The sequence below is a fragment of the Thalassophryne amazonica genome, chromosome 8 (assembly GCF_902500255.1).
Source record: "Thalassophryne amazonica chromosome 8, fThaAma1.1, whole genome shotgun sequence".
NCBI classification, from domain to species: Eukaryota; Metazoa; Chordata; class Actinopteri; order Batrachoidiformes; family Batrachoididae; genus Thalassophryne; species Thalassophryne amazonica.
The window spans coordinates 64396472-64410235 of NC_047110.1; the positions used below are offsets into that span (position 1 = coordinate 64396472).

The 13764-nt window shown below is 48.7% G+C and overlaps 1 protein-coding gene across 3 annotated transcripts in view; it reads right to left on the reverse strand.

The window, feature by feature from the left end:
• Positions 1-13764, reverse strand: part of scaper (S-phase cyclin A-associated protein in the ER) — a 234050-nt gene that overhangs the window by 194721 nt on the left and 25565 nt on the right. The window lies entirely within an intron of this gene.

Here is a 13764-nt window from a genome sequence, read left to right on the forward strand (position 1 = left end):
GGCAGCAAAGATTAAATTTGCGTGCTCTCTCTTAATCATCCACCCCAAACAGCCTGGTCCTGCGCCTCCTTTCCATTGAGCACCTTTCCTTCACATCCTCCTTTAGTTTAAACGAAATCTCAACCTACTTTTCTGAGCTTTCTTGATACTTCTCTCACATTTTCAACCAATATGACGCATTATAATGGCTGACTGGATCCTTGTCATTTGATTGGTGCTTTGTATGCCATGTGACATGGATTATTTGTCCATTGTTGCATTTAGAGTACAATTTAGTTCCATACGTTTGGTACCTTTGCACGCTTCTGTTGTGGCAATCCTGAATGGGAGCAGCCGAAAGAAAAAGAAGAAGCGCACGCTTCCACCAGTGTGAGTGTGCACACGCGTGCTGACACAAGCAGGGCGGTGCATAGGGCCCCTTCACACATAGTGCGAATTTGGTTAATTTGCGCAGAAAGTGCGGATGAATATATGCAAAACGTGTTAAATCGCAGCTGCCTCGTACACCTGTAGCTACAACTATTTGCCCACATCAGTGGCTAAAAGACAGAGTGTGCGCTGTGCAAGCCCATCAAACCCTCTCGTGGCAGGTGTCGGCCAAATTCCAGCTGACATGCACGAACATCTAAAGCCCTTTTCCCATTGGCGTATTCGTAGAGCTGCTCATTGCGGCGTTGTGTTTCATTTAAATACGCCCGAAATACGCGCATACTCAGCCTTTTTTCAGTGTTCGTTCATACTTCCAGCTGTGTGTGTTCACGTTTTAATGTGTGCACACAGTCGCGTGTACCATGCTGCTATTAAACTAGTTCAGTGCTATTTTCTGCCTCTGTGGAAGTGCGCTCTGTTCTCTACTGCATGGTGTGGTGCGGCTCAAAAACATTTAACATTATTATTATTTTTTTGTCTTGGTGGATCACTTTCTTTGTGTCCAGATGCTGCCGAGTCTGCCCTGAACGAAACACTGACTTGTTAAACTTTTGTAGCGGCTCCTCTGTGAGCTCTTGACAGGCGTGAAATATAAAAAAAAAAAAGGGGTGACAGGACCACTGTGGACCGTTCGAGTGCAGCAACAGCGTGGCTCCTTTATTGCCCGTTCTCACGCGCGTTCCCGTACACACACACACACAAAAGCGGGAGCCCTTCGCTCCTCGCCTCCCGCCTACGGCAACACAACAGTGCCAACATTAACCCTGTGCAGCTTCACAGTAAATAAAGGAAATAAATAAAGCAAAGACATCAGAAAGTCTGTTACCCCCCCCAACACGAAACGTCCTCGTTTCTGGTACCACTGTAAACAAAGCACATACATCATAATAAACAATAACATCAAAAAAAAAAAACAGTATAACAACAGACTCCTGAATAATTGGATGTAATTAGCATCCACCAATGACCGTAAAATCAGAACAAATGCGCTGCACTGGACTTAAAACCTAATAAAGTCTTTGAGGTGCGCCGGAGGTCGTACCTCTCTTCCCCCACGAGATCGAGTGGGCACCGATGCCCCCAAATCCCCCCAGAGTCCGTAATCTCCACTCGCAGCCTGAGACTGACCCTCCACATCCAGGGCCTTGACGACTGGCCGGATGGGACTGCAGGCCAGAGGAGCAGCAGGAGGCGTATGCGTCGGCAGTGGCAGAGTGTATGGCTTGAGTCTGTCATGGTGAACAACCTGGGCTCGTTCCATCGAGTCCATAGGGTTAACAATGCGATATGTCAGGGCATCTTCCCCACCTGAAGCTAACACCTGAGCAATCTGATAGGGGCCTTTCCAGTGTGGTGCCAACTTGGTTCGGTTTTCAGTGGGATTATTCAGCCACACCAGTACACCCACACCATAGGCGCGTTGACAGCCACTTTTGTCGTAGTACAGTTTCTGCTGATCATGAGATTCTGCCAAATTGAGCCGAGCCAAGCTGAATGCGGACTTCAACCTCTCTGCCATAGACGACACATACTCCGCGGTCTCGAATACCTGATGGTACATGCACGTCAGCTGGAACCCGTGCTTCATGCCCGTGCATGAGAAAGTAGGGGGTGAACTGGGTACTGGAATGCTTAGAAGTGTTGTAGGCAAAAGCCACTTGCTTCACATACGAGTCCCATTCACCCCCATGCGACAGCAGCATTTTAGCCAGTTGATCAATCAGAGTCCTGTTATGACGTTCCACCATGCCATCAGATTTGGGGTTGTATGCTGTGGTGCGTGTTTTCTTCATGCCTAATCGCTGACACAGGCTCTGAATCACTTCTGCCTCAAACTGGCGGCCTTGATCACTGTGAAGGACTTCAGGGACCCCATGCACCAACACATAATCCTCAAACAGGCAGTGAGCCACCGTCTGCGCTGTCTGATTTGGCAGGGTGTACAGATTAACAAATTTGGAGAAGTAATCCTCCACCACTAGAACATATCTTTTCCCCCTGGAGGTCAAAGGTAACTCCAAAATGTCTGCCGCCACCCTCTGTAGTGGACGGGCCGCCTGAGACCCCCCCCATAGGTGCTCTCAGTATGGGAACAGGGCACCGGCGGGTCTGGCAGGCCTCACACTGCTCGCACCAGCGTCTGATGTCTCTCAACATGAAGGGCCAATAGTAAGACCGTCGGGCCGTCTCCCACACTCGCTCCGCCGAGAAGTGGGCCGCCGTAGGCTCCCCATGTAATTGTCACAGGAGCTCAGGCACCATAGATGAGGGGACCACCACCTGAATTTGGTCCTCCCCAGATGCTGTCGGCTGCACAGTCCGACACAGCAGTCCACCTACCATTGCTAGGCGGCTGAAATCTGTTCCAAGTTTCCTCAGTTTGGCAGAGGACCCCTTGATTAGCCAACGAGGTAGTTTAGCCGCGTTCCGTTCCAACAACCCCACTATGGTGCTAATATCTGGGTCCTCCTGTTGCCGGGCCCGGAGCTCAGAGTCGCTCCCCGACAGGGAGTAGACAGCCTCTGGACCTGAATTGGACACCCAAAGAGGTGATGAGCAGCCTGACTCTCCCACAGAGGCGACCGTGAGCTCCCCAGCCGGCCTATATGGGTCCCCTCGGGGGGAAGAAGCCGGTCGGCGCGACAGTGCATCCGCGGTGTTGTGCTGGACACCAGCCTTGTGAATCATGACCCAGTTAAAAGGGTCCAGCTCTAAAATCCACCTACTCCTACGACCCGTTGGGTCACTGTCCATAGCCATGTTCCTGATGCTCAACAGCGGACGATGGTCAGTTATGATAGAGAAAGTGGAAAGCCCCACATAGTGTTTGAACTCACGCACGGCCCACACGACCGCCCACAGTTCTCTATCAAAAGTGGACCGCCTCTTCTGCGTTTTTGTGAGGGACTGACTGGCATATGCCACTACTCTCTCGACCCCCCCCTCATCCTGTGCCAACACCGCACCCATTGCCTCACTGGAGGCATCGGTGTAAACTTTAAAGGGGAGTGCGAAATTTGGCAGTGTTACCACAGGAGAGGAGGTCAGGACCCACTTAAAGTAGGAAAAGGCCTCCTCACACTCAGTTGTCCATTCAAAAGGCACATTCTTACCCACCAGGTAATTCAGTGGGACCACATGTTTTGAGAAGTCCTTCACAAACCTCCTGTAATACGAACATAGGCCCACAAATGCTCTCACCTCCACCGAGGTACGTGGAGTGGGCCAGGCCCTCACATTGTCCGTATTACGGGGATCCGGTTGGAGACCCTGCAGAGAAACCAAGTGGCCCAAAAAACCACATGATCCCTCGCAAAATGGCATTTACTTGGATTCAATTTCAGCCCGGCCTGCTGTATCCTGGACAGAACCTCCTCGATGTGGAGGAGATGATCGCCAAAGGAGCGGCTGTAAATCAGTATATCGTCCAGATATACTATGCAAATGTGCCAGGGCAGACCCCTCAGAACAAGCTCCATCATCCGCTGGAAGGTGGCCGGAGAGTTTGACAAACCCATCGGCATGGCCCGCCACTGGTAGAGGCCCCTGCCGGTTGTAAAGGCTGACTTCTCACGGTCCTCCTCAGCTACCTCAACCTGCTAGTAACTGGGCTCGACAATAGCACTGGTCCGATGGCCCGGCGGCCTTTTTTACATGTTCCAGGCCACCACCGGCCAGTGAAGTTCATATTTCACTGGTCCGTATGGGCCAGTAAGAATTAAAATCGCTTTGGGCAGATTTATTAGTCTAATGCCGCGTTCACACCGGGCGCGATCAGATGCTACAAATTCGCGGGGGTCGCATGGCAACGGACGCGCCTCCTTCACCCGGTGTGTCGCTCTGCTTTTGCTGCGAAAATTCGCCCCGGTGCGTCATCAAATAGGAGGAGCTTCCATTCAGCTCGCCGGCTCCGGTTGTCAGTCAAGTTAACATGACGGACCTTGATCACACGGAGCGAGTTGTTGTGGAAAGCTGACAAACGTCATGAGACGTTCCCAATTCAGGCAGTATCATTATTTGCTGCAGGAGCTGCGTCTGGATGATGGCTGCTTTCAGCGGTCCTTCTGTCTCTGCAGGACCCAACTTGAGGACCAACTGTCCCGTTCACGCGCGCACATGTAAACAATTAAAAAAAAAAGAAAAAAAAGAAAAAGAAACTCCGCTCCCGCTGCTGTGGGGCTGCTGCTCCTCCAAAAGCTCTTGTCATAGTTGTGAAATAAAGGACAAAAGAGACATACGTCCTGCTCACAGGCTGCTACCAGAGACAGGACATGTTGCACCGCAGACAAACTTCGTCTGCAGGCGCATCTTCTGATGTGGCGCAAATTTTGCTTCAACATCGACGTGTCATTTTCGCTTAAGCAAGATCGAGCGCAGTGAATATTATGAATTTCTTGAAACCTCCTGCCCCTGGGCAGAAACCAGGAAAGAACAGCTATCACTCTCAAAACAAGCACAGAAGAGGAAGGCTGCTGATGCTGAATATGAGAAGAAAAGGGTGAGGAAAACTTGGCAAACTTCCTGGAAGAAAAGACGGCCATGGCTGGAGCGTGATGAGGAGAGTGAGGTTGTCTTCTGTGGAACTTGTAGGGCCATGCCAGAATATGCTAACAAGTAAGTATAAATATACCATGTCCTGGTAGACAATGTGGTATGATTTCATACGCCAGTTTAAAAGTCTAATCAGTATGCCCTTGTGGAAACCCCACAGTGACAACATTAGCAAGGGAACTTGGTTTATGAAATTTAACATATTAATTTTGTAAATGATCAAGAAATAAATTTATTTTTGTATTAATGTCTGAGTGTTGCAAAAATTCCTATCAGTTACCTACCGACATTTTTTTCAAAGTTTACTCACTTTAAGGTTTTTATCATGTAGTATAAGAATTTTGTGTTTGTTTTCAAGTGTTTTTACATTAAGGAAACCCAATTCTAATGTCTGAGTGTTGATTTAAAAAATTCTTATCAGTTACCCCCCGGTTCGGCACAGGCGTGAAAGTATGGGCCAGTGATATTTTCATCCGGGCCAGTAACTTTCAGATTCTACTGGCCCTGTGGGCCAGTGCATAAATTGCCTTATTGTCAAGCCCTGCAGTAACCATTAGAAAAGTCAAGTGTGCTGAACCAGGCCGAGCCTGCTAACAAATCAAGGCTGTCATCCACACGTGGTAGAGGGTGTGAACCTTTAATCGTCACCGCATTAAGGTGACGGTAATCGATACAAAATCTCCACTGTCCCCCTTTCTTCCTCACCAACACCACCAAGGATGCCCAGGGACTGCAACTCTCCTCTACCACTCCGTCTGCCAGCAGGCTAGCTACTTGACGCTCAATTTCAGCCCTTTTCTCGGGAGATGTGCGATAGGGCCGTTGTTTAATGGGGGGATGGTCACCGGTTCTAATGCAATGCGACACCAATCTACACTTGCCCGTGTTCCTGTCAGACAGGTTGAAAACATCTGAAAACCTCAGAAGGAGCTCTGAGAGCTCCTCCTTCTGCTGCATGGTAATGGGTGACTCATCTAAGATGAAGGTGCTCCTCGTTGGCGGAGGTGAGGCACCCCCAACATTAGCAATACTGGGGAGGGCTACCAGGTCATCTCTCTCCACTGAGTGGAACTGACCCAGGTGCAGCCCCCGCTTCACTTCCACGGCTCCCCCAGATGGATTGAGAACACGTGCTAATGTGACCCCATCTTTCACACTATTCACAGAGTGAGCTACCACAAGCCCTGTCGACTCTGGGGCACTGGGTTCCAGATACCCTTCAAAAATCCTTAGCAGGCAACATAGCACCACGAAGAGAACCAATCGTCACTGGCACTAGGGCCTCACTTAAGGGGGGTATAGTCACAACATTCGCCACTGTCACGTTACAACACTCGGGGGTGAGCTCCCCCCCTCGCAGCAGTGGCACCACGACATCCCATAATTGCAGTACCCCTCGCCCCAGGTCCAGCAATGCACGGTTCCTAGTCAAAAAAATCAAGCCCCAGTAGAACACTCTGAGTCGACTCCCTCAGTACATAAAAGTTATGCTGCCAGCAGGTCGGACCCAATCGGAATGTCACTTCAATAGACCCCAGCGTATCCAACATTTGCCCATTAACTGCCCGAGAACTAACATAGTTGTTTTTCAAAGGCCGGTTCCTCAAAGCGGGGACCGACATTCGAAAATCTGCACTGATCAATGAGACATTAGCTCCCGAGTCGACTAAAATAGGGATCTCGCAGCTTTCCACCACACCCCTGACGTAGGATGTGGGATGATCACAACTGTCCACAGTAGTGGTGCTCTCAGTCACGTCCTCAGTCATGTCATGCCGTACAGGGCCCTCGGTCTGAGCGGCTGGCGTCCGGGCCTCAACCCCAGCTACTGTCTGTTTCCCTGGTGACCGCCTTTCACAGATGCTTGTTGTGGAAAGAAACGCACACCGCGTCTCCTCCTCTCTGCGGGACCTCCAACCAGGACTGGGACTCCTGCCCCAGGATGGCCTGGCTGTTGGAGAAAAACCTCTGTCGCGAGGATAATCATGAGGCGGGCGGTTGGGAGAGCGTCCCAAGCGTCTGTTCTCAGACCCTCTGGATTGACATCCGGACTCCCCACAGGCACAGCTACAGCGCCCCCAAGATGAAGAGCGAGGACCACGATCTGTCCTGTTGGCATCTCTGGCTCTCAGTCTCTGATTCTCTCCGTACAACTCCCTCATTTCCATTCTCATTACACACGTCCTCATTTAACTTCTCCACGGCCCTCTGAAGGCCATCCGTCACAGACACAGACTGGACAGTTGCACTCTGACCCAGGTAAACACCTGTGCTTGAACTCCCACCGTCTCTCTGTAGTGCCGCCCTGGCATTCTCACAGCGCTCAGCCACAGTCGGGGCCTCATCAACATCTGTTGCACCCTGTTCCAGGCACTTAGCTTTCAACGCTGGATCTAGGCCGGCTAAGAAACGCCGAAACTTCTCTTCTTGCCGTGCATTGCTGCCGTAGTCTGGGAATGCTTCCGCCACCAGGCGGCTCACGTCCGCTGCGTACACCTCCAGGCTCTCCCCCGGAGCATGCACTCGAGCAGAAAGGCTGTCTCTGAAGCGGTCCAAGAGCTGTCTCTGCCCAAACGCTGACCCGAGCTTATCTTTAACAGCAGAATAATCTTTCTTCACCACGTCAGGAAAACTGTCCCACAGCAGAAAGGCCGACTTACTGAGGCGAGTAGGCAGAATGCGCGCCAATTCATCATTACAGTCTCTGCCGACAGATGTCGCCCCTATGGCTACCTCCAGCTGCCGTACCCAGCTGTGAAAGCTCTGGCTCCCATCACCAGCAAAAGGAGCAGGCAGGTCCACTCTAACTTCTCCACCAAGTGAGCTCCTGGTGGTCCACGCCGTATAAGGCTTTGACGGGTCCTTGTCCCCAAACCACGTCGCAGAAGCACTGAGCTCGTTAGCAGGCTAGCTAAACTGAAGCACTAACTAACAAGGTCAAAACTCAAAATAACCATTCAGCACGAACGCCAACACATGCAACAACCTGCACAAGCGGCCACCGCTGCCACCAATGTAGCGGCTCCTCTGTGGGCTCTTGACAGGCGTGAAATATTCAAAAAAAAAGGGGGAGACGGGACCACTGTGGACCGTTCGAGCACAGCAACAGCATGGCTCCTTTATTGCACGTTCTCGCGTGCGTTCCCGTACACACACAAAAGCAGGAGCCCTTCGCTCCTTGCCTCCCGCCTACAGCAACACAACAGTGCCAACATTAACCCTGTGCAGCTTCACAGTAAATAAAGGAAATAAATAAAGCAAAGACATCAGAAAGTCTGTTACACTTTTAAACCTCCGGTTGCTCCGATCAGGTCCGCTGATTTGATCAGACCTGATCGATCAGGTCGTCTGATGATCGCACTGACATGCAGCGAGTACGCTTTTATTTTAAAGAGTCACAGGTCTGATTAGACACACACACAGAGAGAGAGAGAGAGAGAGAGAGAGAGAGAGAGAGAGAGAGAGAGCGAGAGAGGAGAGAGAGAGAGAGAGCGAGAGAGAGACAGAGCTCCTCCGACAACTAGGGTTGGGTATTGTTAAGAAATGATTTGATCCATCGACATCACGATCATCATCAGCTTAATGATTCCCTTATCAGTCCTTCAGAGCAGGCCGGTGCTAACGCGTTAGCATGTCTATGGCATTTTCAATGTTAAAGTTAGCATCACGCTGTTCGCATCTCAGCATGTTTGTGTGCATTTGTTTTCTGTATAATAATTAATGGCTCAGCATTTGTTGCCGTAAAAGAGTCAAATGTATTACAAATTGTAATTTTTTTAATTTATTTTTGTTTCTATATTAATAATAATAACAGCAACAATAGTAATAATAACTAATAATGCTACAATACAATTTTAGAGAAAGAGACAAAACAAACCTGATTAAACACAACAGAAAATATAAAACCAACTAACAATGAACATGAATAAATAAATAAATAAATAAATATAGAAATAAATAAGTGTTTCCTGTGAACACCTAGTGACTCTTACACCCCCACTTCATTCCAGTCTTATTTAAGTTTAATGACAATTTGTTTAGGTCAAACCATATTTTCAATTTGTTCATTTCTTCAGTGATTTCCTCCAGAACTATCTGTCAAGCTAGAAAACTGCTGCATTCTAGTAAGAGCAGAAAACTACTGGAATGAATTTGAATAAGTTGTTTTTTTTTCCCCTCACTAAATGGATGCTGCACTCACTGCAGTTTATTGTCTGGAATAGCCCCAGATTGCATTTCAGAGCTTCTAGAATTCAAACATTTTTGTGTGGGTGGTGTTTGGGGATAATTTAGGGTTACAGCTTTTTTTTTTTTTTTTTTCACCACTTTCATCCCTGAATATGTCAATCATGAGTCACTTTTGTGAGGATTAAAGTCACTGACTGGGACTCCTGTCTTGTTGGGAGAAAGAAACGAGAATCGTCCTCCGTTCTGTTCACACAGCTCCAAACGCTGCGCGGCTCTTTTTTCCTCCCAAAATGAGATGTCCTGCGTTGACATGCAGCAGCCAGCTGAGCTCAGCAGTATGGAGTGATATTCATGCCAAAATGTCTGAAAGGAAATGCTTTTGACAAAAACTACAGATTTATTTTTATTTATGTCCAGAGATCAAGGATCCAGTGACCAATTTAAAATATTGTTGACATAGAAAACCTGTAAAGCCTACTTTTAGTACACACAAAATTCACAAGAGATATCGATCGGATCGATAAACAGAATCGATAATGGCATCGATAGATAAAATCTTATCAATACCCATCCCTACCCACACACCCACATGTGTGCATGGGTTTCGCAACTCCCCCACCACCACCACAACATGTGTGCGTGTGGTTCGCCCCCCTGCAGGCGAGGCATCTCTCATCTGATCACAGAGTGACATCTTGGTCTGTGTGCTGACAGGACAGTGGGTGTGAGTGGCTGCCCACAGCTGTTGGGACATCTCCGGTTCTGGACATCATAGCTGCAGCACATGTCCTGTGCTTGTGTGGACACACAAATGGGCCATTTGCCAGATCATAACACATGCATGTTAAACCTGAAGCATGGGAGGTGATGGTCTAGTGGTTAAGCGTTGGACTTGAGACCAGAGGATCCTCGGTTCAAACCCAAGCCTGACCAGAAAAATCACTAAGGGCCCTTGGGCAAGCTCCTTAATCCCCTAGTTTTTCCTGTTGTGTAGTGAGCGCCTTGTATGGCAGCACACTGACATTGGTGTGCGAGTGCATTTGTGTGAATGGGTGAATATGAGGCATAATTGTAAAGCAGTTTGAACATCTGATGTGAAAGGAAAAACGCTATATAAATGCAGTCCATTTACCATTTATTATCCTTATTGTTCCGCCAGGCGGAACCCTCTGTCAGCAAGGTCTTCAACTCCCACCTCCGGGAGAGCTTCTCCCAGGTCCCGGGGGAGGTTGGACACATGGAGTCCGAGTGGACCATGTTCTCCACCTCCATTGTCTATGCGGCCGCTTGTAGCTGTGGTCACAAGGTCTCTGGTGCCTGTCGCGGCGGCAATCCCTGAACCCGGTGGTGGACGCCGGAAGTAAGGGATGCCGTCAAGCTAAAGAAGGAGTCCTACTTGTCCTTGTTGATAGGTGGGACCCCAGAGGCAGCTAACAGGTACCGGCAGGCCAAGCGTGCCTCAGCCCGTGCAGTCGCAGAGGCAAAAACCGGGTCTGGGAGGAGTTCGGGAAGGCCATGGAGGAGGACTATCGGTCAGCCTCAAAGAAATTCTGGCAAACCGTCCGACGCCTCAGGAGGCGGAAGCAGCTCTCCACCAGCACTGTCTACGGTGCGGGTGGGGAGCTGTTGACCCTGAGTGGGGATGTTGTCAGATAGTGGAAGGAATACTTCAAGGATCTCCTCAATCCCATCGTCATGTCTTCCGAAGAGGAAGCAGAGACTGGAGACTCAGAGGCAGACTCATGCATTACCCAGGCCAAAGTCACCGAGGTAGTTAGAAAGCTCCTCAGTGGCAAGGCTCCTGGGGTGGATGAAATCCGTCCTGAGTACCTCAAGTCTCTGGATGTTGTGGGACTGTCTTGGCTGACATGCCTCTGCAACATCGCGTGGCGGTCGGGGACAGTGCCTCTGGATCGGCAGACCGGGGTGGTGGTCTCTCTGTTTAAGAAGGGGGAACGGAGGGTGTGTTCCAACTACAGGGGAATCATACTCCTCAGCCTCCCCGGCAAGGTCTATCCCAGAGTACTGGAGAGGAGAATTCAATCGATAGTCGAACCTTGGATTCAGGAAGAGCAGTGTGGTTTTCGTCCTGGTCACGGCACACTGGACCAGCTCTACACGCTCCATCAGGTGCTCGAGGGTTCATGGGAGTTCGCCCAACCAGTCCACATGTGCTTTGTGGATCTGGAGAAGGCGTGCTACGGGGTCCAGGATCCTTTGCTAAGGGCTATCCGGTCCCTGTACGACCGCAGTAGGAGCTTGGTTCACATTGCCGGTAGTAAGTCAAACCTGTTTCCAGTGCACGTTGGCCTCCGCCAGGGCTGCCCTTTGTCACCGGTTCTGTTCATTATCTTTATAGACAGAATTTCTAGGCGCAGCCAGGCTGTAGAGGGGGTCTGGTTTGGGAACCACAGAATCTCGTCTCTGCTGTTTGCGGACGATGTGGTTCTGTTGGCTTCGTCAAATCAGGACCTTCAGCGTGCACTGGGGCAGTTTGCAGTCGAGTGTGAAGTGTCTGGGATGAAAGTCAGCACCCCCAAATCCGAAGCCATGGTTCTCGACCGAAAAAGGTGCTTTGCCCTCTTCAGGTCGGTGGAGTGTCCTTGCCTCAAGTGGAGGAGTTTAAGTATCTCTGGGTCTTGATCACAAGTGAGGGACGGATGGAGTGTGAGATCGATAGATGGATCGGTGCAGCATCTGCAGTGATGCGGTCGCTGTATCGGACTGTCGTGGTGAAGAGAGAGCTGAGTAGGGGGGCAAAGCTCTTGATTTACCTATCAATCTACGTTCTGATCCTCACCTATGGTCATGAGATTTGGCTCATGACCGAAAGAACGAGATCGCGAGTACAAGCGGCAGAGATGAGTTTCCTCCGCAGGGTGGCTGGGAGCTCCCTTAGAGATAGGGTGAGGAGCTCGGTCACTCGGGAGGAGCTCGGAGTCGAGCTGCTGCTCCTCCACATCGAAAGGAGCCAGTTGAGGTGGCTCGGGCATCTTTTCCAGATGCCCCCTGGAGGCCTCGCTGGAGAGGTGTTCCGGGCACGTCCCATCGGGAGGAGGCCCCGGGGAAGACCCAGGACCCCTGGAGGGACTACATCTCTCGGCTGGCTTGGGAACGCCTTGGGGTTCCCCCGGAGGAGCTGGGGGAGGTGTGTGTGGATCGGGAGGTCTGGGCAGCTTTGCTTGAGCTGCTGCCCCTACAACCCGACTCCGGATAAAACGGAAGAAAATGGATGGATGGATGGATGGATGGATATCCTCATTCTCTCAGCTGCAATATGGCATCCCATTGTGCTGCCAGGGGTAAAAATGGTACTGTATTGCAATATTTGATTTTAAATTGTTTCACAAGAAAAATGACAAGCTACTGAGAGAAAGTAATGTGCTAGGTGGATGCAAAAAAAGAGACTTGAATGGAACGGGAATTTTCTCCAAAATGCCCATTGTGACCCATGTCTGGACAGTCTCTAAAGCACTAATATGACTACACTATGAAAACAACTTCCAAAATAGGTGGCAGTTTGCACTGAAAACTATTTTGGTAGTTTTTTGACATCATTAACCTGGGAAAACAGCTTAAAGGGCAATTACTGCTTCCATCATCTTCTGTTAGCATTAATTGTTAAACTGTAGTTAAACAGTCAAACAGAGCTGTCAGTTTCTCAACCACTAACAAACACATTTTTTTGTGGTTGTGGTATATGATGTTAACAATGTGTGTTCCATCCAACCATTTTGTATACCCGCTTACTTGAATCAAGAGTCACGGTGGGGATGGAGGTTATCCCAGCAGTGCAATCTGTGTTAGCGAATTAAAATATTAAATAAAGAAAGAACAACAATATAGTGTTCATAAACTTTATTCTATAAAAAAAAGTTTTTTGTTTTTTTTTTAACATCACATTAGCTCAGGGTTCTCAGCAGGATTTTTTCCTCAGCGTTATGGGCTTATAAAGGGCCTTCTTTGTTAGTCTAAATAAATATACAAAAATCTGAAGTCCAGACAGAAGAAAACATCTCTGTTTCAAAATGTGAGGAAAGTGTTCCCCAAAAAGCCACCAATTTGAGGTCTAAAGCTGCAGAGGAGAACTTAATCTGGTTAAATGTGCTGAAAGTCCAGCTCACCTGTCATCTCTGCAAACTCACACCTGCTGCTACACTTGTAAATAAAACAAAAGCTCTTCAAACAGCAACTATTTTATTTAAAAAAAAACTTTTCCTTATTTTAACATGAAATGAAGGAATCATTAAACATGTCCATGAAGTCAAAGTTCAGTTAAAAAGACATTTGTACAGGTAGAAGAAGCTTTGCCCCTATTGTGCATAATTTTAAAATATTCACAATCACTAGAATAGTGAAATTCATATTTTAGTAATTACTCTGTCCTCATTACAACAGTAAAAGCAATTACATATTCAATGAGGGTGTGATTTAATGTTGAAATGAGTAAATTAAAAAATGATTTAATCATGAGAAATCCTAATAAACAGACACACTGCAGTCATTGTTACATCATCTCCTGTTGTGTTTATATTCATTTACAGTGTAATTTTTTCCTGGTTGAAATGCAGATATGAATTAATGAATCTACCAGAC